Source organism: Candoia aspera, chromosome 7, assembly GCF_035149785.1.
Source record: "Candoia aspera isolate rCanAsp1 chromosome 7, rCanAsp1.hap2, whole genome shotgun sequence".
Classification (NCBI taxonomy): domain Eukaryota; kingdom Metazoa; phylum Chordata; class Lepidosauria; order Squamata; family Boidae; genus Candoia; species Candoia aspera.
Genome location: NC_086159.1, coordinates 49,410,670 through 49,435,069, shown reverse-complemented (window position 1 = coordinate 49,435,069; position 24,400 = coordinate 49,410,670). Strand labels below are relative to the sequence as shown.

Genomic DNA, 24,400 nt, shown 5'->3' with positions numbered 1-24,400 from the left:
AAGGGACCAACAAACTTAGGTGCCAACTTCTTGGAAGGTTGAGAAGATTTGATGTATTTGGTAGATAGGTAAACTTTATCCCCCACCTTAAAAGGAGGCTGAGGTGCACGTTTCTTATCAGCATGGAGCTTATAAGCCGATTGGGCGTCAGCCAATGCTTGCTGGATGACTGGCCAGGAATCCAACAAGTGTGCAGCCCAATCCGAAGGAGACGAAGGTGGAACGGTGGGTTGAGGGAGATCAGAAATGGGTACAAAGTCCCTACCGAATACAGTACTGAAAGGCGTGCATCCCGTGGACTGATGAACGGAGTTGTTGTATGCCACTTCGGCAAAGGGGAGGAGATCAACCCAATTGTCTTGTTGATAGTTTACAAATGAGCGGAGAAACTGCTCAAGGGTGGCATTAAGAGCCTCCGTGGCCCCGTCAGTCTCAGGATGCCACGCTGTGGATAAGGCTTGTTTAGTGCCCACCAGTTTTAAAAATGCCCTCCAGAACTGGGAAGTAAACTGTGTCTCTCGATCCATGACCAAGCGGGAGGGGCTCCCGTGGATCCTGTAGATGTGGATTAGGGAAAGGCGGGCTAATTGCTGTGCCGACGGAATGGAGGCACATGGAATGAAATGGGCTTGCTTATAAAAGTAATCTTTAACCACCCAAATCACAGTTTTTCTCTGGCTGGGGGGCAAATCAATGATAAAATCCATGGAGACCTCCTCCCAAGGGCGGCAGGGACTGGCGACAGACTGCAACAAGCCCTGTGGCTTGCCCCCCTTCCGTTTTGACATGGCACACACTGGGCAAGAAGCAACATAGTCCTTGACATCACGTCTTAAGGAGGGCCACCAGAATTGCCTGCGGACAAGGTGTAGGGTCTTTACAAAGCCGAAATGACCTGCCTGCTTATCATCATGAGATCCCTTTAAAATTTCCTTTCGCAAACTGTCAGGCACATAGAGGCGATTCTGCCTCCACGTGAAGCCTTTGTCAAAAGTAACATTGTCTCTATTCGCTTGCAGCCAGGTGTCAGATTTCAGTTCAGAGAGAAACTTTTGTTGCAATTGGGAGGGAACAGCCGGCGCTCTAGCAGCCGGTGAAACTGACACTGAGGGCAACTGGCCCTGGGCTTGGCTGCATGTGACAGCCTGCATACCCAATCAGGGCTCTGTCCAAAGTGTCCCGACGACGTCAGGTGCCTGGGCTGAATCCTGAGGCAAGCGGGAGAGCGCATCGGCCAGGAAATTTTTTCTCCCCGGGATGAACTTTAATTGGAAATCAAAGCGGCTGAAGAACTGAGCCCAGCGAACCTGCTTAGGGCTGAGCTTACGAGGCGTGCTAAGGCTTCCAAATTCTTGTGATCAGTCCAGACTTCAAACGGACACTTAGCCCCCTCTAAAAGGTGGTGCCAAGTGTCTAAAGCCGCTTTCACCGCAAACGCCTCTTTCTCCCAGACATGCCACCGTCTTTCTGTTTCAGAAAACTTTCGGGATAAATACGCACAAGGCTTGAGGCAGCCGGCAGCATCTGCTTGCATCAAGAGAGCCCCAATGGAAAAATCAGAAGCGTCCACCTGAACCACAAAAGGTTTATCGGGATCAGGATGTTGCAGGATAGGCTCAGCAATGAACAGCCCCTTAAGTTTGTCAAACGCTGACTGGCACTGAGGCGTCCAGTTGAGCACAGCCCCTGGGTTTTTCACCCTGTGTGTGTCACCCCGCCCCTAGGTTTTCAGTAAATCAGTTAGAGGCAATGCAATCTCAGCGAACCCCTGGATGAATGGGCGATAATAGTTACAAAAGCCAAGGAAACTTTGGAGCTGCCTGCGCGTGCGCAGGCGCTCGCAGTCCACAATAGCTTGTACCTTGGCAGGATCCATTTCAACCCCAGCATCTGAAATTCTGTACCCCAAATAGTCCAGTTGTTTTTTGTGAAATTCACACTTGGAGAGCTTGGCATACAACTCTGCCTTTCTTAGTTTGCTAAGCACCTGCTTCACCAAACGCCCATGCTCTTCCATTGTTTCAGTGTAAATCAACACATCATCCAAATACACCAAAACCCCCTTAAACAAATGCTCATGTAACACCTCATTGATCAGCTGCATAAACACCCCCGGTGCCCCTGCCAACCCAAACGGCAGAACCTTATACTGGAAGGAGCCCAGCGGGCAATTGAAAGCCATCTTCCATTCATCCCCCTCCCGTATATGGATACAAAAGTATGCCTCCCGCAAGTCCAGTTTAGAGAAGATTTTCTCCTTAGACAGATGTGCTAGCATGTCTTTTAGGAGGGGCAACGGGTATTTATTTAGGACCGATACCGCATTGAGCCCACGGTAATCCGTACACAGTCTCAAAGTCCCATCCTTCTTTGCTCGGAACAAGACAGGGGCGCCCACTGGCAAATTAGCTGGCTCAATAAAACCCCTAGCTAGATTCTTGTCCACAAACTCACGTAGCGCTGCCAGCTCCTTTTGCGTCATGGCATAGATTTTAGGTTTGGGCAGCTGCGCATTAGGGACCAACTCTATGGCACAGTCAGTCCTCCGGTGAGGGGGGAGTTGGTCCACCTCCTTTTCTCCAAACACATCTGCAAAACTCTGGTACTGCTCCGGCAGGCCCTCCAGGGGGGCGGCTGCGAGTTGCGGAGTCGCCGCCACCGCCCTCCCCACTACATCCTGCGGGGCATCTTCTTCAATAGGGATTTGGTAAAACCCATCCCCAAATGTCAAAGTCCGGTGCACCCAGTTTATATGTGGGTTTTGTTGCACCAACCAGGGCATCCCCAGAATGACCAATGGCCCTCCCACAGGCACCACGACAAACGGCAGCCCTTCCCGGTGGATGGGTAAAATGGGTGACTGGCTTCCCCCCCGCCGTAGAACCATCCAACTAGGTAAAAATCATCGGGTGTTTTAGGGGGAACGTGGGTAATTCCAACGCATCCACCACGTCCGGGTGCATCAAGCAGCGGGAACACCCCGAATCGACCAATGCCCATGCTTCGACAGTTCGGGTGTGGGAGCCCAGCTTAACTTTCACTGACAACGTAGGAAAGTTTCCACTCACCGAGGGGTAGTCGCGCCCTCCCTCTTCCACCTGCCCAGCGGCGCCCTTTAGAGCAGGTGGCTGGCGTTTCCCACCGGCTGGAGCAAATCAGGCTCCCCCTCCTCTCCGAAATATGGGACTCCTCCTTCCTCGCCCTCAGCCACAGCCGCTTTCATCTTCCTGGGCAAGGTGGGTGACTTCCCTGACAATCTCCCCTGGCGCTCCTCAGGCTTTCCTTTCGGGCATGCCGCCGCTTGGTGGCCCTCCTTCCCACACTGGAGGCACTGCCCTTTTGCGTAGCAGCTTTCCCTCTCCTCCTGCCATGCCGTTCTTCCTGCTCTGGCTGCAGTGCCCATGGGTTTGGCCGCTCTCATCATGGCCATCTGCTTGGGACCCCTCTTGCTTCGAGCAAACTTTGCTCCACGTTCCCTGCTAGCTGTATCCAATCATATAGACTGATTAGGTCTGCTCTCCCCAAGGACCACCTCAACAGTTCGGGTCGCAGACCATCCTTGAACATTTCTATCAGGGTTGTCTGTGACCAATCATCTACCTTGGCAGCTAGGGCTTGGAACTCTAGGGCGTAGTCTGCTACCGACTTTGATCCCTGGATCAACTCCCTCAGGGCCACTTTGGCTTTTTCCTTTGCTAACGGGTCAGCAAAATGTAACTTGAGCACCCACAAGAAGTCCTCGAAGTCGGTCAATTCTAGGGCCTCCATCTCAGTCAATTGTACAAACCAATCAGCTGCCCTGCCTTCAACTTGGTGGCCACCGCATTTATCTTAGCTCTCTCTGAAGGAAACAGTGTCCCGAATTCCTCCATATAGCTCTTTGCATTTGTCAGGAAAAATGACAGCTTCGTGGGGTCCCCATCAAACTTGACCGTAAAGTCCCTGTATCTAGTGGCCAGCGGGCTCTTCTTCCTTTCCTTCTGCCCAGCCTTTCACTTAGCACCCATCGATCTTTCATCTGGGGGGGGGGGATCCAAAATCCTGACTTTGGGATGTCTCCTCTCCCCCCTTTCCATTCTCCTTCCTCGGTCGTCCAAATGCCGTGGGGGCGATGGTGATGATCGTCTGGGGCTGCTAGATGGTGAACCCGCCTGATGTCTCCTCCGACCTTTCATCCTTGCACCCGGAGAGGGGGGAGGAGAGGGGGACGACTGTCGGGTGTGGTGCTCCTTTCTCTCCCCGACCGGGTCCCACAAAGCCAACGATATTTTCAGCACCATTGCCTCTAGGGCTTGCAACTGGGCATCCCACCCTTGTGCTTTCACGGGGGTTGCTGAGTCCTCTGACCCTCTCTCACCGGCCACGGTCACATTCGGGGACAGCGGGTACCCCGGCTTCCAAGACGTCTTTGACGTCCCTGGTAGGGATCCCTGTTCCTCATCCCACATCACCTGTTTGGTCGGCGCCTCCTCTGCCTTCTTCACCACTTTGGACTTCACAGCCTTGTGGATCGCAGGACTGGGACTCGACACCCCCAACAGGTCCTCCGACTCCGGAGTGGGCTCTCTCCCACCCCTTTTAGCCATGGAATCCGGCTCCCCAGCATCTGAATACTCACTCTCCCCCGAGAAAGGAGTAGGCTCAGTCATCGCTAACTCTGGTTCCTCACAGATTGCTCTGGATAGAGGTTAGTGGTAAAGGTTTAAAGGATTCTCAGCTTTATGTAATGGTTGCCTAACCTAACAAAACCAGGCTCACCAGTAGACTCTAGGACATCTGGTTTATTGAAGGATTAGTATGCAAGTACAGAGAAAGCTGAGAATGAGCAAAAGCGCGCCAAATACAAATTAAAATTAAGAACCCTCGGCTCAAAACGTAAGACCTCCCCCCACCCGGCCGTTCTAACCCCCCCCCCCCCCCCAGGTGCCAGTAACTGTCTTCACCATCCCTGGGAAAACAACCTTGAACAGTTGAGAAAACCCAAACACATTCCATTCCCTCAGCCCAGAGATAACGGTCCAGGGTATGGAAGCCTCCCTTCCCTGCAAATCAAACACGCAATTAACAACTGACACGTGAAGTGTTACAAATCAAATACGGGAGTAGCAACTGACATGTGAAGTGTTACGATGTACCAGGCACATTGAAACAGTGAACATGACACCTATGTTGTGATGAAGCATGCCAGTTAACGCATCCATGTTTGCACAGACGAAGTTAAATCTGTCTAGAATAATCTACCAAAGAAAGTGAATAGCCTCTTCATCATCTGCTTTCTAGAAAAGAAGCATGGATGGTAGCTACAACTGAGGACTTTGTTTAGATGTATGCCCATCATCCAAGAAAAAAAAAGGCAAGTTTAAGCAGGATCATCCCAAAGGGCACTTTGAACCACTGTCTTCTAGCAAGTGGGGACTGTGGTAACTATTTTGCAAAGCCTCTACATTCAAATGGCAACCATTTAGTAAGATAACACAATTTCAAAATTCCATATGGGCCCAGTGGCCAAAATGGTCTTCATAATTTTAGACCTTGGACTTAATAATCTTTATACAGTATAAAGATTATTAAGACAATAATAATCTCTTCAGACAATCATTTTATTTTTCATCTGTGAAGCACATAACACATCTCTCCTCTTTTCCACCTTGCCACCATTCCATGCTTTACAACTACTTCTACATTTTAATAGGCTAGAACAAATTAAGACAAGTGGCAAACATGTGCAATTTTGCACCTCGCTCTCACATGCTGAACATTCACAGTTTTGCCCTGAAATTCATATAACACATAAACCTATCATGACTTTTATGACTGTTAGAAGAAAACAGTATGTATCCTTGGTGTTAAACACATTTATTTTTCTCTTTTTTTGTCATAGAAAATATACTATACTTTCAAAATAAGATACTAGCACCCATGTGCTCACCCTGCCTCTTTCTGACTGTAAAAGTTTCATTTAAACAATTAAAAATCCACTTGCCATCAATAAAACAATCTCAGACAAGAATCCAACAAATCAAAATTTCATTAAAAAAGAAGAAATGGTGTTACGGTGAGTAGAATCAATCCTGATGGGGTCCTATCATGCTTGTATTGCCCAGGGATGCATGCTAGACCTATTTGTCATAGGCTTTCTCACTTGCCACTTTCTGGATAGTCATTTGGATCACCCTTGGCTGTGCGTCTCTGGACTTCAATTCTGAGGCCAGCCCTAGTTTTACAACTGGCTAAACCTACTATTATTTGCAACTTTGTCAAAGGATCATTTGTACAAGCCCTCTGGCAACCTTACTTCCTCTTCAGGTATTAATCCCCGAAAGCATTTCTGGGACACAATTGATTAGGAATAAAAATGATCTTAAAAAATGACTCCATAGCATCAGTCTATACGCATAGCTTCATGTCATAATTGAATATTGATTTTTAGCATTGTCAGCCTTGTCCTTTCTTTTTGTTCACCCCCCCACCTCCTCTCTTGTTTACTCTTTCAACCTTATGTGTCTCTCAAAATGAGCAATCTCTTTTTCTTACAACAAGGACTGCACTTTCTCTTGTTTATGTTTTCTTGCCTATTTCTGGGCTTCTAAAATGATGAACTTCCATTTAATGAACATACAATATTACCTAGAATTGAAAAGCATTCATCAGTGACTGATTTCTGTAAACCAAACATGCCAGAACTCTCTGACTCTTTGTAAGCAAGTCAGCTTAGGGCCAGCAGAATGGTGGTTTGTTAGGATGCAGTTTGTTTCTTTCTCCCTCTGTTAAGTTGTGTCCATAACCTTGTGGACTGCTAGCAAAAAGCACTGGTGACTAAGGATACCGTCTTTGGTTAATCTGGTAACTTTGGAGAGAAAATATGCCTTGTAAACCGAACAAGCAGCTTTCTCCCTCTCTGGTGTATCCAGCTTCTCACAGATAACCCTGCCCACATCTAGTCTTTGAAGATGCCTCCGTAGAGCTGGGAGAGTAGTTTCAACAGAGAAACTATTACTTCTCTTTTTCCTCCTGCCACAAACCTGGTAGAGACTTTGGCTTTAAAAAAAACAGTTCAAATGGGAAACATATAGAAAGTGCTTTTAACCCCTGACATTCCTTCAGATATTTCTGTAAGGACATCACCAATTTCCTGGAACTTAAGAATGAGTTATATGAGGAGTGTATAAAAATATTGGAAGAGTTAAAGCTAAAAATAACAAGCTGGTGGTCTGCCAAGAATTGGATCAAATCTAAGGTCAAAAGGCATGAAAAATGTGTTTTAAATTTCCCTTATCTAGAAGATAATTAATCATTGCATTCATTCCAGAAACATGAGTGTTGTTTCGCTCAGACCAAGTGGATTTAATTAATGTGCTCATGTGTGTTTGAGATATAATTCTTTTCAAAGCCACAATTAGACACTAGCTACACAATTAGATAGTTGTCAGTTTTGGGGGGAATGTCTGATCTTGGTAAAATATCACAGCAACCCCAAAAATGCAAACGTTGTAAAATATTAGAAGGAAAAACTTATGCTATTTCCAGATGATTAATTTTCAAGAGTAGCGAAAAAAGTAAGAAGTTCCATCAAACACATCTCATGGCTAAGTAACAGGGAATACATTTTTTTATTTTTTATCCTGCTTTTTTTAAACTTATCCCTGTATATCGAGTGAAAAAATTCTATGATCCAGACAAGTGTTTTCATTATCTTAAACAATGGCTGCTCATCCAGAGCATGGGAACATCACAACCATCCACTGAGAAATTAATTATTTGAGTAGATAAAATGTATTTTATAGCCATACAGTATATCTCATGACAGGTATGTGTGTACTTTTTAAAATTATTTTAATTAATTAATTTTATTTTATTTATTTATCTAATTTATCCCCGCCCATCTCCTCCCATCGGAGGCCTCTGGGCGGTTTACAACAAATGATTAAAACCATCAGAATAATAAAATACAATAAAAATACTATAAATAGAAATAAAAATAAAGAATAAAAATCCAAGAGATGACATTGCTTTTAAAATAACAAACAAGGAAAAAGAAAAGCAAGAGTAATTATGATGTAGATGCATACATTCTCAAAAAAAGAAACAACACATGAAGAATGTTTTAAAAAAGGAGAGAAAAGAAAAAAACAGGAAAAAATAGCATATAATATATCATTACAACAGTTACAATTCTATATATACTTATCTAGTGTAAATATTATTCAAGTACATATATATTTATTTCTAATACATGTGTATAACTATGATTTGTCTTTAACTGACTATATTTTGTATAAATGACTTCCATATTTCATTATAGTTGTCCATACAAAGTTTATGTCCATAGGCAATCCATTCATAGGTAGCAAATGTAATCAGGTCTTCAATCCATTGAATGAATGGGGCCTACATTTGTCTTTCCAATACTGCAGTATCAGTCTTTTGGCCATAATAAGATCATGGAGAATCCATTTACATTGCCCAGCAGGCCTTCTCTGCATTAGCTCCTGCCCTCTGGAACATCCTTCCCCCAGAGGTGAGACAGGCCCCCTAGCTCCTGGACTTCCATAAAAAATTAAAAACCTGGTTTTGCCAGCAGGCCTGGAGCGGGAAGAGGAATGGCCACTCCTGGGGATGGCTGGTGCCCTAGGATGATCCTGGAACGGCTCTTATATTCATGGCCTGATAGAGAACTTTTAGCTATCTAGATTATATTTTCATTTTTATTGTATTTTGTATTTATAATCAACTTGAATTTTAACTTATTTTTATTGTAAACTACCCAGAGTCCCTCCTGGGGGGGCGGGGAGATGGGCGGTGATAAAAATCAAATAAATAAATAAATACTTGTTAAAACTTCCTTTTAGTATAACCTAATATCTTATAATTCTGTCTGACCACTTTACATTACTTTCTGGTAGAACTTTCTCAGGTTTAGTCTGGAAAGATAGGTAGGTGTGTGCACGTGTGTGTGTACTATATGGAAACTGCAGTCAGGAAATCAGAAGACATTTAATCCTTGGGAGAAGAGCAATGACAAATCTCAATAAAATAGTCAAGAGCAGAGACATCACACTGACAACAAATGTCCTCATAGTTAAAGCAATGGTATTCCCAGTAGTAACATATGGCTGCAAGAGCTGGACCATAAGGAGGCTGAGAGAAGGAAGATCGATGCTTTTGAACTGTGGTGTTGGAGGAAAATTCTGAGAGTGCCTTGGACTGCAAGAAGATCAAACCAGTCCATACTCCAGGAAATAAAGCCAGACTGCTCACTTGAGGGAGATATTAAAGGCAAAACTGAAATACTTTGGCCACATAATGAGAAGACAGGACACCCTGAAGAAGATGCTGATGCTAAGGAGAGTGGAAGGCAAAAGGAAGAGGGGCTGACCAAGGGCAAGATGGATAGATGATATTATAGAGGTGATGGACTTGACTTGGGCAAGCTGGGGGTGGCAATGACTGACAAGAAGCTCTGGCGTGGTCTGGTCCATGAAATCACAAAGAGTTGGAAGTGACTGAATGAATAAACAACAAAAATGGAATTTAGAAGATAAAGGTAGCCAGTAAGGTCTTGTGGATGGAAACAGGTGGAAAGGCTAATAAATTTCATTCAGAAAGTTTTTATATAAAAGTGTTAAATGATCAAAACAAAAGAAAATTCTCGTGTTATAGCCAGAAGAGACTATGTTTTTAAATCAACCACTGATATAGAAAACTGATAGTGGGCTATATCTAGGAAAAAGGAGTTAAGTCCTGTATAAAAAGCTGTATTACATTCTTACTTATCTGAAGAAATTCACACCATAGATTAGGGTCTTTTGAAATGCTAAGACTAATGAATTTTTTGCCCTTGTATACAAACTGGGGCATCGTAATGTTAACAATATATGGAGAAAAAAACCACCATCTATTTGAAACACCCATACAAGTACTTGAAACGCTGCCTTTTTGCTTTGTAATGTTCCTTTGAAATACTGACCCAGCCTTATGAAATCTGACATAATCACAGTGTACAGAACTTTTCCAGTAAGAGGAGAAAATAATTGACTTATGCATCTCCCCAATCTTTCCTGCTTTTCATATCTTGTTTCTCTGATCTAAGTGTATGGGAATGCTACAGGGTGTATGAAAACTGTTGTGTAGTATTTATAATATGGCACCATTTGTTTAGAAATTTACCAAACGGAAGCCTAATTTGCATGCTTTGAATTGTGTGTCAAACTAAAAAGTAAGGTAGCATATGGCCAGAAATATTATAATTCTTTGTACTGCTAACAATATTTAAAGTCTATTCCCAGAATAGATTAAAATCTTACTAAAAAGTTTTAAATGTGCAAACAAATTGCTAAGGTCCCTGAGTCACAAGGCAATAAAAGAGCATTTTTAATTTATAATACTCAAGAGGGGAATGTGTTTAGCATTGGTTATGCAAAGAGAATGTGAAAAGCAGAAATAATTCACCAGCAGCTGAATGTTTGATATTCTACAGAACAGAGTCTCTCAGATATTATGAAATCAGGGGCGTTCTTCAAAATTGATTTAATCTTTAGCAAACACACCATCCCAGAAAACCTCACTGGTAATTCATATCCCATTCCTTATTTCTTTGTCATGGATAGAGTACTAAAATTCATAATTCTTGATTTGTATGGAACATGAAGCACAAAAATGTGTAACACTTGCCTCTAAGTGAATATGAAATTATTCATTTATTCATTCCTAAAATGCATGATGCTGTCCTTCTGCAGTTCAGACTGTAATCCATACTGTGCAAGAATTTCTACACTTCATCCTTCACATCCATTCCTAATTTGCTCGGTAAGTGAGGATTGATTTGATTTGATTTGATTTGATATGATATGATTTGATTTACTATGTTTATACTTAGCTTTCCATAGAGTTTGGAAATAAAAGGCAGCACAAAACACAAGTGAAGTCTATAGGCCAAATGCCAGTGGATGGCTACCAACAAGGGAGATTGATAAACTTCTTCCCCCAGAGGTGAGACAGGCCCCTTCACTCCTGGACTTCCACAAACAAATAAAGACCTGGTTTTATCACCACGCCTGGGGCAGGAGAATAGTCACTCCTGGGGATGGCTAGCTCCCTAGAATGGCCCTGTTTTACCTGCGGATTTATAGAGAACTTTTAGCCATCTGAGCTTTATTATATTTATATTTTATTATGTACTATATTTATTGTATAGTTTTATATTCTATTGTTTTAACCGTGTTCTTACTGTAAACCGCCCAAAGTCCCTACTCAGGAGGAGATGGGCGGTGATAAATTTGATAAATAAATAAATAAATAAATAAATAAACAAACTTCCCAAAAAAGACCCCCACCAACTTATTCACAAACAAGTGGGTTATTATTACTCATGTTGAGTGGAACTAGAGAATATATCTTTAGTAATGCATTCTACATGCAGTTGCCTTTGAAGATGGCTTAGAAGCTTCAATTGTATAGAAGATGGCAGTCAGGATCCTAGTAAATGAAACCCACTTTTGCAGAAAAACACCCCTTGTGATTTATGCACTGGTTGCCAGTAGTTTCTAGCCCCAATTCATGCTTGTTATATAGCATGGCACTTGGTTGCATCAAGAACTGCCTTATCCAATAAGGTTCTGCTCATCTTATAGGGACTTCTTAAGAGTCTTCACTCAAGATTCTGCCCCTGTGAGAGGTAAAGGGGCAGGCAAAAGTCAACTTTTCTGTACTTGTGCCTACATTATGGAACATGCTGCCCCCAGAGATGCATTTTGCTCTTTTAATTCTGGTGTTCCAGAAGGCACTGAAAATACATTCTCAACTGGAATTTGGCTGTTAATGATTATGTTGATTAGGGTTCAATAAGGGGTAATGAATGTTGTTGGCAGATGCTGGGAAAGCCTTTAGCCCAGGAGAGGTCAAAAAAGTCACACACCAAGCATTTCTATAAAAATAATTTATTTACAGAAAGCAAAAACAAAAACAAAACATTTAATGGACTTAGCTCCCTTTGGAGCAAGCCTTGCTTGCCTACATTGCTGGCAGAGAGAAAAGAGGAAGTGAGAATAAGTCCGGGCAGGTTTCCTCCCCCCCCCAGGTGATCTGCATGAAGCACGTGAGAGGAGACAATCTAATACAACCTTTTAACCCGGCCAAAATGACTAGGCACATATAGCAGTCTTAATCTGTTAGTAGGAAAACCTCAACACTCCCCTTTTTACACTACAGATTAAGATGCATAACCAATCTTCTCTGACAACTTTATATGTCTTTCCATTCACATTACTTTACCATTATCTCCCCTTTGGTTTAACAGAAAGCTACCATTCTTCTTCCTGTGTTTTTCCAAACCTAGGTTATTATAATTCCAAGGCTTTTTAATGTGAAATGGCTTTTCATGCAGGCTTCAAAATCAAGCCTTTGTTTTTCTGTTGATGTGAACAGCAGCAAATCATCAACATAAATGCACAGATACATACAGCCTTGTTTGTCCTTCTTCATATATACACAGGGATCTGCTTTTCCTTTTTCAAAACCAAAATTCTGCAGTTTTTCATCTACTTTTTGGTTCCAGGATCTAGCAGCTTGTTTTAACCCATAGATTGACTTCTGCAGTTCACAGACTAGATTCTCCCCTTTTTCATAGCCAGGGGGTTGCTGCATGTATAATCTGTGGTCTAAATCACCATAGAGAAATGCAGTCTGTATGTCATAGTGGTGAACTGACATTCCTTTGAGTGCAGCAATTTTTAACAGTAATCTAATTGCTTCACCTTTAGTAACTGGTGCAAAAGTCTTGTCAAAGTCTAAATCTTTCCTTTGAGTGAACCCTTTTGCAACCAACCTTGCTTTATATTTTTGGATTTTGCCATCAGCATCCCTTTTCAGTTTGAAAACCCACCTACAACCCAGACAGCGTTCATTGGGAGGTAGATTTACCAGTTTCCATGTTTTATTTTCTTTCAAGGATGCTAATTCCTGTTGCATGGCAGAATGCCAATTTTGTGCAATCTCAGGTGGTAAAGCATTCAGTTGTTCTAAAGACTCAGGTTCTGTGAATATGTGAAAAGCCTTTACTGTTTCAGCCTGAAAACGTGATGGAGGAACGCCTTTATTACTCCTCTGAGATCTGCGAGGTAATACAGGGCTTAAAGTTTGACTCCTATCACTTTCACTCCTATCATCAGACAGATGTTCAGTTTGCTTTTCTGGTTTAATGTCCTCATCAGGCAAAAGAACACCATCAGCAAGTCCTTGCTGTTCTCTTGTGGTGGTCAGTTCAACTGGAGAGCTAGAATTTAATCTCCCCCAGTGTTGTTCAGCAAAAGAAGCGCTTTTGCTAATTATTAATTTCCCTCCCATTATGAACCTGTAGCTCCTCTGGCTTTGTTCATAGCCAACAAAGATGGCTTTCTTTGTTGTGGGGCCTCCTTTCCTTCTCTGCTGTTTTGGAATGTGAACCCATGCAGTGCTACCAAACACTCTAAGATGGCTTACCTTTGGTTTCACACCATAAAACAAATGGAATGGAGTGTCCTGAATCATAGAGTTATACAACCTGTTCTGAACATAAGTGGCAGTCGATATTGCCTCTCCCCAGAACTTAAAACATAATCGTGAATATTTTAACATGCATTCCATCGCATTTTGCAAGGTTCTGCCCTTTCTTTCAGCAACACCATTTTGCTGAGGGGTGTAAGGGTTAGAAAGAATTTGTTCTATCCCCTTTTCCACTAGGAACCTTCTGAATTTGTGAGAAAGGTATTCTCCTCCTCTATCACATTGGAGTGCAGATACAGGCCTAGGGAATTTTCCATTTGACCATGTCACAAAACTTTTAAATTTCTCAAATGCCTCATCTTTATGTTTTAAGATGTAGATAAATGTGTATCTTGAGAAATCATCAATGATGGTCATTGCATACCTTGCTTGTCCAAGACTTGGAGCAAAAGGACCAATAATGTCAGAGTGTACAATTTCCAAAGGTCTAGTAACTCTGTCACTGTGCTTACTCACAGGAGCTTTTAGTGTTTTGCATTCTTTGCAAACTACACAGTCTAAGTATTTATCACAGGGTTTTATCTTTAGGTCAGCACACAGCTGTGGCATTTGTGCTATATACTTGAAATTAGCATGACCAAATCTCCTGTGCATCAGGTGTACACATTGGTCATGATATGGAGTGTTGCCAACTGCAGCCTTGCAGCTTGGCTTCCTTGCATTTTGCACAATGTACAAGGAGTCTTTTAACATACCAGTAGCACACAATTTCCCATGTTTACGTATCTCACAACCATTTTTCTTAAATGTTATGATATACCCTGTTGCAGCCAATTGTGCCACAGATAAAAGGTTTGATTGTAAATTTGGCACATACAACACACCTCTTACAGTTTCTCCTAAGCAGGATAAATACAAGTCACCTTGTCCCATAATTTTGGTGACAGACCCATCAGCCAAAGATACACTTTGTCTTTCAGTTTTAGACAGTGACACAAAAGAGCTTTTACAATTACATAAATGACAACTGGCCCCAGAATCTAACACCCATACATCAGAATTACCCTTCTCAGCAACCTGTGCAATTTGGGTTGTCTGAAGAGCCTTCTTCTGTGTTGCCCTTGTGTTCTTCTTCTCTGTCTTTCTACTCTTGGGTCTCATGGCACAGTCTCTTTGCAAATGTCCAGCTGAACCACAAGTGAAGCATCGCTGGCTGGCTAGCGCTGTGGCCTCAGGTTCCTTTCCCTTCTTTTCCCTCATTTTCTGGTATTGCAGCTTTCCAGAAGAGATGGGGGGGGGATCTTTCCTCTCTCTTCTCCCATTCAGCGAGTAAGCGCTGTGTAACATACGATGGGGTGAGGTCTGCTTCAGGCATAGCCTCCAGGGTACAAATCAGCGTGTCCCACATTTCATTTAGTGAGGACAGGAGGATATAGGATTTTTTGAAAGGTGTAAATTCCATTCCTCTCTCCTGCAACTCAACAAACAGCTGCTGAATATATTGCAGGTGCTCAGGAAGGCTATCTCCTTCTGCAAGGTAGGCTCTGTACAGCTTTTTCGTCAGAGTAACTTTACTCCCTGCTGTTGCCGTTACATATAAGTCTCTCAAAGCATCCCAAAGTTGCTTTGCAGACTGCATGCCTCGCACGTGGACTAGCTGATTATCCTCAACTCCCAAGATAATGGTGGCTCTAGCCCGCTCATCCTGTCTCAGCCATTCAGCACTGGGATTTTGGGGGGTTTGCTCACCCATTGGCAGCCAAAGATTCTCTCTGCGAAGATACATCTCCATCTTCAGGGCCCAATTCAAATAGTTGGTCTCTGATAGGCACTCCAGAGGCATCGCTGAGGGCTGGGAGGTAGCCATGGCTTTTTCCTTCTTTTGCAAGTCACCTCAGCTAGCTTCTAAGTCCTGCAGACCGGCAGTTGCTGGAAAATCTCCAGGTGGCTCCAAAGAAAATCTTCACAGGTCTTTGCTACCTGCCTTTAAATTGTGCATGAGGTGTGGAGTTGATCTCTCTTTTCTCTCTGGGTTTTACTGGGCACATAACCTGTTGGCAGATGCTGGGAAAGCCTTTAGCCCAGGAGTGGTCAAAAAAGTCACACACCAAGCATTTCTATAAAAATAATTTATTTACAGAAAGCAAAAACAAAAACAAAACATTTAATGGACTTAGCTCCCTTTGGAGCAAGCCTTGCTTGCCTACATTGCCGGCAGAGAGAAAAGAGGAAGTGAGAACAAGTCCGGGCAGGTTTCCTCCCCCCCCAGGTGATTTGCATGAAGCACGTGAGAGGAGACAATCTAATACAATCTTTTAACCCGGCCAAAATGACTAGGCACATATAGCAGTCTTAATCTGTTAGTAGGAAAACCTCAACAAATTTGCTTTACAAGAGTAATGATTGGATTTATTCAAAGGTTTTACTCTACCCCACCCAGAGTTGTTTGAATGGGTGGTATAAGAATGAAGCTAAACAAACAAACAAACAAATAAAGGTGGATATTTACTCAGATGGCAGGTGGATCTAGTTTTATGTGTAATGAGGCCGTATATTCATGGCAATGATGATAAAATGCTACCCATCCCTTGATTCATGTCGTACAATTTAAATTTTTGCAACAAATTAAAAAAAAATCTGATTGCTGTTTTTGTTAAGCATTCCCAGTGCATCACCTAGACTGAGTTGCTGTGATACTTGTTTTAATCAGAGGACAACATGTCTCTTAATTGACAGCTCAAGTTGATGGTAAACTTTTATAAATGCAATCTAGACTCTATCAGAAGGGACGCGGTGGCGCTGCGGGTTAAACCGCTGAGCTGTCGATCGGAAGGTCGGCGGTTCGAAACCGCGCGGCGGGGTGAGCTCCCGTTGTTAATCCCAGCTCCTGCTCACCTAGCAGTTCGAAAACATGCAAATGTGAGTAGATCAATAGGTACCGCTTCGGCGGGAAGGTAACGGCGTTCCGAGTCGTCATGCTGGCCACATGACCCGGAAGTGTCTATGACAACGCCGGCTCCAAGGCTTAGAAACGGAGATGAGCACCGCCCCCTAGAGTCGGATTCGACTGGACTTTACGTCAAGGGAAACCTTTACCTTTACCTTTAGACTCTATCAACAACATACAGTAATTAAATGACATAAACTTAGGTTCACAACAGACAAAATTATCATTGCTAATGTATACATTGCAGCTATGGGAGTGTGTATGTTTGTGTGTTTGTGTAGGGGGTGTGTGTAAATACACACACACACACACATATATATAACACACACACACACTTAATATAATAATGTGAAAATTAAAAATAAACTTTTCAATTAAAAACACAATAGACTGATGAGGATTTGGATAATCTGAAACTCAGTTGACAGGTTTGCTTGGATGAAAGTATTTTTGCCTGGGTATAAGCTTGGAGGGTGGGGAGGCAATCTATTAACCACCTGGAGAAGAGACCAGTATGATCTGTTCTGCCTAGATAGTGGGATCATTTCAGTGTTCTCCCTGCTGCAAAGGAACTGATCTATGGACAGGAAGCAATCTGACCAGCTAGAGCACCAAAAACAAGCAAACAAAAACCTTAAAAGGATATTTAGCTCAGCAAACATATCATGCTGTGTCTATTGTTTCAGAATTACCATTGTTAAAGTGAATTCATTCTCTGATGACCTTTTGTGTCTCAGTATAATCTCAGTTTTATTGGGGAAAACAGGTCATTGTTGTCTTTTAAAGACATCTGTTACAAAACAATTTCATTTCCTCCTAAATGTCATTTATCAGTATTTGGATCTCAGGATGTGATCCTTAAGGTTCTTCAGAATGCCACAGGATATTGCTATTTTTTTTTATCCATTCTGTTCTGGAAACAACATTTCAGTGTGGATCAATAAAATATGGTATTGATTTGGGGCTTGAAGAATTCTGAATTTTGTTCAGTGTTAATTCAATCCATATAGAGCAACTGTAAATCTTAATCCTGACTAATGTTCACACTCCATTCTGTCCAACACAGTTGTGTTGTTGTCCAGATCACTCTGACAATAACGACAATTTAAAAAAATTAGGAAAATGTGTCTTTAGGTACAAAACCACTGATGCCGAGCAAACTCATGCTTTGAAATGAGAAAAGAAAATAAAGACACACAGAGAAGGGAAGTGAAAATATAGTAATAAATTCAGACTGATTCAAGATGTGAGACCACTGAAAAGGTATTATGCTTCAAGAATGAAGTAATAAATATTCCATGCTTAGATCTTGTCACAGTATTATATTCCTATCTAAGCACTACTGAGAATGATATTGACCATTCATAGCCAGTGCAAAGATTCCACAATGTATGTGTTACAGATTTATCAGTTTGCTTGCTTGTTTCTCATCCAAAGTCTCCTGGGGCTTTAGAACTTAAAAAAACATGAAGTACTACAAATAAAAATACAATGGAACTATAACAATCAATTATGTACCACAATTATTACAATAATCAGGTAATGCCAACCAAGGTAACATTGCCTTAAGGGGAGGCTGCCTTAGATGTTTATAAACATTCAGAACTATCTTCATATTAAGATGTTCTGCGTGTGCAAAGTTAGCCTTCAGGTAGTATCTTAGATTCAAAGTATCCATATTTGGTCAGCCAGTTTGGTGTAGTGTTTAAGGAATCAAGCTAGAAACCGGGATACTGGGTGATCTTGGGCCAGTCACTTTCTCTCAGCTCTAGGAGGAGGCAGTGGCAAAGCACTTCTGAAAAACCTTGCCAAGAAAACTGCAGGGACTTTTTCAGGCAGTCTCCAAGAATCAGACGCAACTGAACAGATTAAAAAAAATCCTTATTATATCTATCATGCTTTATGTGTGCAAGGAAGATATAACATGGGATACAATTAGATATTTGTTTTCCAGATGCATACCAGAGGCTGCATCTACTCAAAACTTAAATTGGTTCCAAATAGTTTCATAGAGTATAGGGGGCAGGTAATAGGCTTCTGTTAATATGATGGGAATTGTTTGTCTTTTATACATTCTCAATATCTCTAGAAGATCCCAGAGCAAGATGTGTGGCAGCTGCAAGTTGGAGGGAGAGCTACCCCTTTCCCATTCTCTTAGCAGAGAAAACTGTCTCTAATGCAAGCAGATTGAATTCTACTGGTTAATTGTAGTGGTAAAACAGGAGACACTGGGATACAGATGATTCAATGATCATTAGACATAACGGTTAACTACACTATCAGCATGGTTGAGTAAGAAGCTGTGGACAATTAGCTGCAACACTAGCAGAATGCAATAGCAGTAATATATGGGTATTGCTTCTAACTGAACAAAAATGCTACTTATATCTAAGGACAGTGTTGAGACCCAGCAAGTTATGCTGCCAGGATATAAGAATATTCCTGGCAGAGGGCAACTTCTCTGTCAGTTACAACTATAAGTACAAATCTGTAGTCTGGAACAGTTGCAGTGGTACACACAATAATGGAGATTAAATATAATAATGGAAGGCATGGAAAACCATTGCACTATATTTCCCCAGGTAAATCTTCAAAAAGCATTGATGATTGCCAATCTCCAGTAGTAGATAGAACTACAAGAGGAAGAAACACTATCCATTTCCTTCTCCATTACTTCGGTGGTTTTCTGTTATAGCAGATGTCATTTTGATGGTAGTTGATCTCTAAATGGCCTATTTTGTTCCTCTTACAGCCTCTTCTCTGCCCTGTAACAGTTTTTCTAAGCCATCTGTCAACACATGTTCCTGAACCACAGTTTGCCCAATCATCTGATTTCTGATAAAGCCCATAATTCATGACATGGTTTTGGAAAGTTCTATTTCAGCTATTGAATGTAAACCTCCATCTGAATCTACCTATCATCCAAAGTCAAAGGAGGAAACTAAGAGAGCAAATGCTACCTTATAGCAATATCTTCATTGTTCTGTAAATTACCAGCAGGACTTTTTAGTCATGGCTTGGCTTGCTCATAATAACTCAGTTCCTGCTTCCACTAAGTTGTCATCATTTCATGGCACCTACAGCCAGCACTCACATTTGCTACCAAATGCCTTCTGGCTCTTCCTATTCCAGAAGCTTTCCATTTTCTCCAAGAACTTCAGACTGCTCAATGCCACTTTATGCATCAGATAATCACGCCAGCACCTCATACAAGCATAACTATCATCATAATGGTGGGCCTCCCCCACCCACCATTACTGTTTAAGATTACATCTGTCTTTCTGCCAAACATCTGCTTTCACATGGCTGTCTAAGAAGCTAGATGCCAGGTTTATTGGAATAGTTTTTGTAATAATACGATCAGTCTTGTGGCCTTTTGCCTGTAGCTTTCAGTCACACTGAAAATACACTGATTTTCTAACCATTCCTGTCAAGCACTGCCATTTGTACATATAAAAAGGAGTAAACACACTCTACATGTAAAGCACATAGTGAGGCCTCTTAGTTGTATTTAGATCACACTGAAATGTAAGTGTAAAAAGTGACTCATGTTGTAAATTTTATGGATCTTTGTGGAAAGTAAAGTCAACTAACTTAGAATGGATCTCTATGTGTGTATCGTATGTGTGTGTATTCAGTAATAAGTATCATATTGATTTATTTGATGGCACTGATTGGCTTAACCAGGAAAATATTGAACAGTATAAGAAAAATAGTCTTTAGTAGATTTGGAATGAAAGGAAAAAAAGGAATACAAGCAGCAGATTTGTATAGACTCTTTTGGTATATGAACAAGTCTTTTATTCATGCCTGATAGAAGTATCTTGAATTTACAGCATGGGTGAATTCGCATATTATGATAAGCCATAATATGATTGTATACTTTTAGTTTAATATAATGTGTGAACTCACCCAGTTGGGACTTATTCAATAAACTACATTTAAGTAAAATATTGCTTAGTGTAATGCATAAATTCATCCACTTGCAAGCAATAGAAAGAAAGAGTTATATAAAGATATAGGAGGTAATCCCAAATGTCCCACTTAACCTAATCTCTCCAGGTGGAATGGAGAAAAGAAAAGTATTTGAATGTGAAGCCTTCTTAGAACCTTGTTAATGCATTGATGCTATGCCAAAAATGTGAGAAGACCAGATAGTCCAATGTTAAGCAATGCACAGGAGACTGTATTAAATCTGAAATGGCAATAGTTTCATTATTCTTGTGTTACAAGAAATTCAGTCTGTAGGTTAGATGACTGCTTGCTTGTCTCCATGAACTGTTCTGATACCAGAGCTGCTGTGAAGATATGAACATTCACAAGCACCTTGATTCCTCCACACGCCCAGTGAGAATGTTGAAAATAATATAATTAATTAATGGAAGGCAGGATGAAAGATCAGTTTGGCTGAAATTAAAACAAAAATCCAAAACTCAATACTGGTTTAGCAAGAGTGGGCAAGGAGGCTAGGGTTCACTTGAGAATCCGTATAGCACAAAGAAAAAGCAGAAAACCAAGATGGGCAAAAGCTGCAAATGATCTAACCAAGATCCCTCACATTGTGCCTTCCAATAGTGTTGCATTATAATTGTCAGAATGTATTGACTGCATCAGCTGCCTGCAAAGGGAGGGGAATGGGAGGGGGAGTCAAGTGAACAGACAGGTGGCATGATATTATGATGCAAATGAAGCCCCTTACATACTTGTGTGCAGTGCTGTGATACAAGTATAAAATGTCAGAGCTTATGTCATAATGTCACAATGCACATTTTGTCATGTTGGAGTCATTATGTTTAGAAACCAATAGCTATTGCTGATTGAGAATTCTGGGAACTTAAGGCCAATACATTTGATAGCTGATTGGGGAAGATTAGTTTAAGCAGAGAATGCTGTTTCTTGGAATTATGAATGGTGGAGATCATGAGCTGAGGGCCAAAAAGGAAGAAGTATACATTACAACAACTGTTAATTTCTGCTAGAAGTGTCAGTGAGTGAAGCTAAAGCTGAACATGTCTTTGTAAGAGTCATATACACAATTGGTCATGCAGAACTTCCCTGAATCCCAGAAATTCCTCTGGGATTCAAGGTAGAATTTTAACTATTGTGTCAGGATATAAAAATGTACTCATAAGAGCTGACCTTAGCAAAACATTCAAGGTGAGACCCGCCCCCTCAAAAAAAAGAGGAAGAAAGAAAGAAAGAAATTGCTAACAAACACATTAACTAGTGGCTTTTTGTATATTATTGGGAACATTGGCAGAGACAGTTCTGATGCCAGACAAGATTACTTCTGATTACCTTTTACTGTCTTTCTTTGTGTGCAGGTCCAATACAAAATTTCACTGGAGAAATTGTTTCAATGTGTATGTGAATTGTGCCTCATGAAATTACCATTATACATCGCTGGCTATAATGAAGAGCAGCCATGATATATAGAATATCCTTCCAGCAGGCTTGCTTGCTTATTTATTTATTCATTTATTTATTTTCATTAAGGACACCAATTATTCAATATTTAATGTTTGGGCATTATTAAAATGAACTAATCATCACGAACAATTAGATATTTATGCACTGTGTACATTACAATCCTAAGAATAATTGAAAGAAGCTGTAGGACACATTGTCATTGTACAGTATGATTTAATAACAAATACAATATCCTTGCATACAATTTTGTCAGAAAGGGATTCTCTTATGGCTCATTCTTTTATGCATTCAGGTGAGACATTCATGCTAGCTTTTTGCTCCAGGGATATGCAACTGTCGTGAAGTAAATCAATTGAGATGCCCACCAATTCAACCATTTTACCTGATCTGTTGTTTTGCTGGCATTTTAAACAAATGCTTTATTAGCTCCAAAATTTCAATACAGATTAAAAAAAGAAAAAGAAATAGTGTGCCAGTTCAGATATATGTTACATATACCATACCCCACAATATGCAAAAAGCAAATACTGTGGTGTTTTCATACTTAAATAATATTATAAACAAGAGGCATTCATAAACTGGAAAGATTTGGTTTGCTCATTTTTATTTATTTTGATTTCAAATCCCATGAACTGTCTATACCTACACAGATCAGAATCATGTAAGCCATGGTATTCCCAGTGACACTCTATGTAAGCAAAAGTTGGACTTTAAAGAAGCAGGATAGGAAGAGTTTGATGCCTTTGAAATGTGGTATTGGAAAACACTTCTGAGAATACCATTGGCAGCCAAGAAAACAAACTGATGGATCATTAAATAAATCAAACAAGAGTTCTCATTTGAGGCACAAATGACCAGGCTCAAATTATTCTACTTTGGACACATTATGTGAAGATCTAGATCTCTGGAGAAGGCTCAAATGCTGGGAAAGGTGGAAGGAAAGAGAAGAAAGGTAGATGGACTCAGTTACAGTGGCAATGAGTGCACCATTGGAAAACTTGAAAGCACAGGTTAGGGACTGATTGTCATGGAGAAAATCTATCTATGTGGTCACTAGGAGTGAAAAACAACTTGATGGCCTCAGACTTGAACACGGCAATGTCACAGAAGAATTGCAAGCTTGCTGATATAAATGATGGTGATGCTAACAGTAACACCAAAAAGGTGGCTTTATTTTTTAGCCTCTAGGTTTTGCTGAACATTATTGAGACTCTGTTTTGTTATAATTTCATGTAAGTAATTGAATCTGCAACAGAGAAAAACAGTGCTTTATTACTGATGGAATTCCAGGCAAGCAAATCAAGATATCATTTGGCACATAGGATTTCTGCTACATTCTCATGGATTCAATATGATACTGGAAAAGGTTTCTGTAGCATTTCCCAGCCTAGTGCCTTCAAAATGCAACTCCCTTTGAAATGAACTTATGGATGCTTGGGATCATTTAGCACTTTCAAGATCATCTATCTATCTATCTATCTATCTATCTATCTATCTTAGATTAGCTCTGTCCACCTGTCTGGGGAGGATTTAAGCAATCCCATTTTTAATAGGGTCCTGGTTGAAGACAGATGAGACAGCATTCACCCAGAATGCCCAATATTGAATCAATCCAATTGGCTCTCCTCTGCACCTCCCAACTCTGCTCTCCTTGGTATCTGTACATATCATGTATTTGCTGTAGAAATCTGCAGAAGGGAAGTTTATGCCCATACAGTTTAGGTGCATAAGGTTTTTTTTTTCTCCTCCTGAAGACATTGAGGCAAAATGTACAACTGCTTCCAGGAAATTAAAATCTTGCTATATAGTGTAAGAATAGTTCAGGTGACTACTACAAATTGGTTAGAAGTGGTGGGTCTTTTGTCTCCTATGCAAAGCAGATCAGTACTTCTAGCTGCTCATAAAGAGCAGTGTTGATTACTCTTTGACCATGATTAGGATTTGTCACAAGATCAAAGCTTTACATAAATTAAGGAAGTAAGCACCATAATGACAAACAGAATTCATTTACCTACATTTCCATTCTGTGACACAGGGCTTTATTTGGGGTCATCTGATTGCTTATACACTTAAAATAGTGAGGCTCAGGAGTAGTGAATTGGGAGAATGTCTGAAAGTATATAGACTCAGGTGAAGAAAGCAGATGAAACACTACCATGATTCAAGGCCAGATTAGGCTTGTGGTCAACTAACTCTCCTTCATTGTCATAAAATTTATTACACACATTGTTTCCTAAGGTTAGAAATTCAGAGGCAAAGAAAACCTATGTACTAAGTGGTTCATCTCTTTTTCCTGTTCTGTGGATGAAATAAGACCTTCTAGAAATGAAAGACCTGGGATAACGGTATTCTAGTGAGTCTCAGCAATACAAATCATCTAACACTGTAGATCCGTTTATAAGGCCATTGTGAGAAATATATTAGACAGTCAGACAGTTAGACAGTCACTCCGATCTACTCCAAACTGGACTCTAGCTTTGAAGCGGATTCTACAGAGTTGACCGAAGCTCAGCCTTGCAGTATAATTTGGGCTGGGTTTGATCC

General features: G+C 41.1%; 1 long non-coding RNA gene across 1 annotated transcript in view; it reads left to right on the top strand.

Annotated features, from left to right (window-relative positions):
• LOC134500942 (uncharacterized) overlaps positions 1–24,400 on the top strand; it is a 162,132-nt gene that overhangs the window by 79,870 nt on the left and 57,862 nt on the right. Inside the window, exon 2 of the long non-coding RNA XR_010068306.1 lies at positions 22,715–22,808. This is a non-coding gene — a long non-coding RNA (uncharacterized LOC134500942). The remainder of the gene's footprint in view (positions 1–22,714; positions 22,809–24,400) is intronic.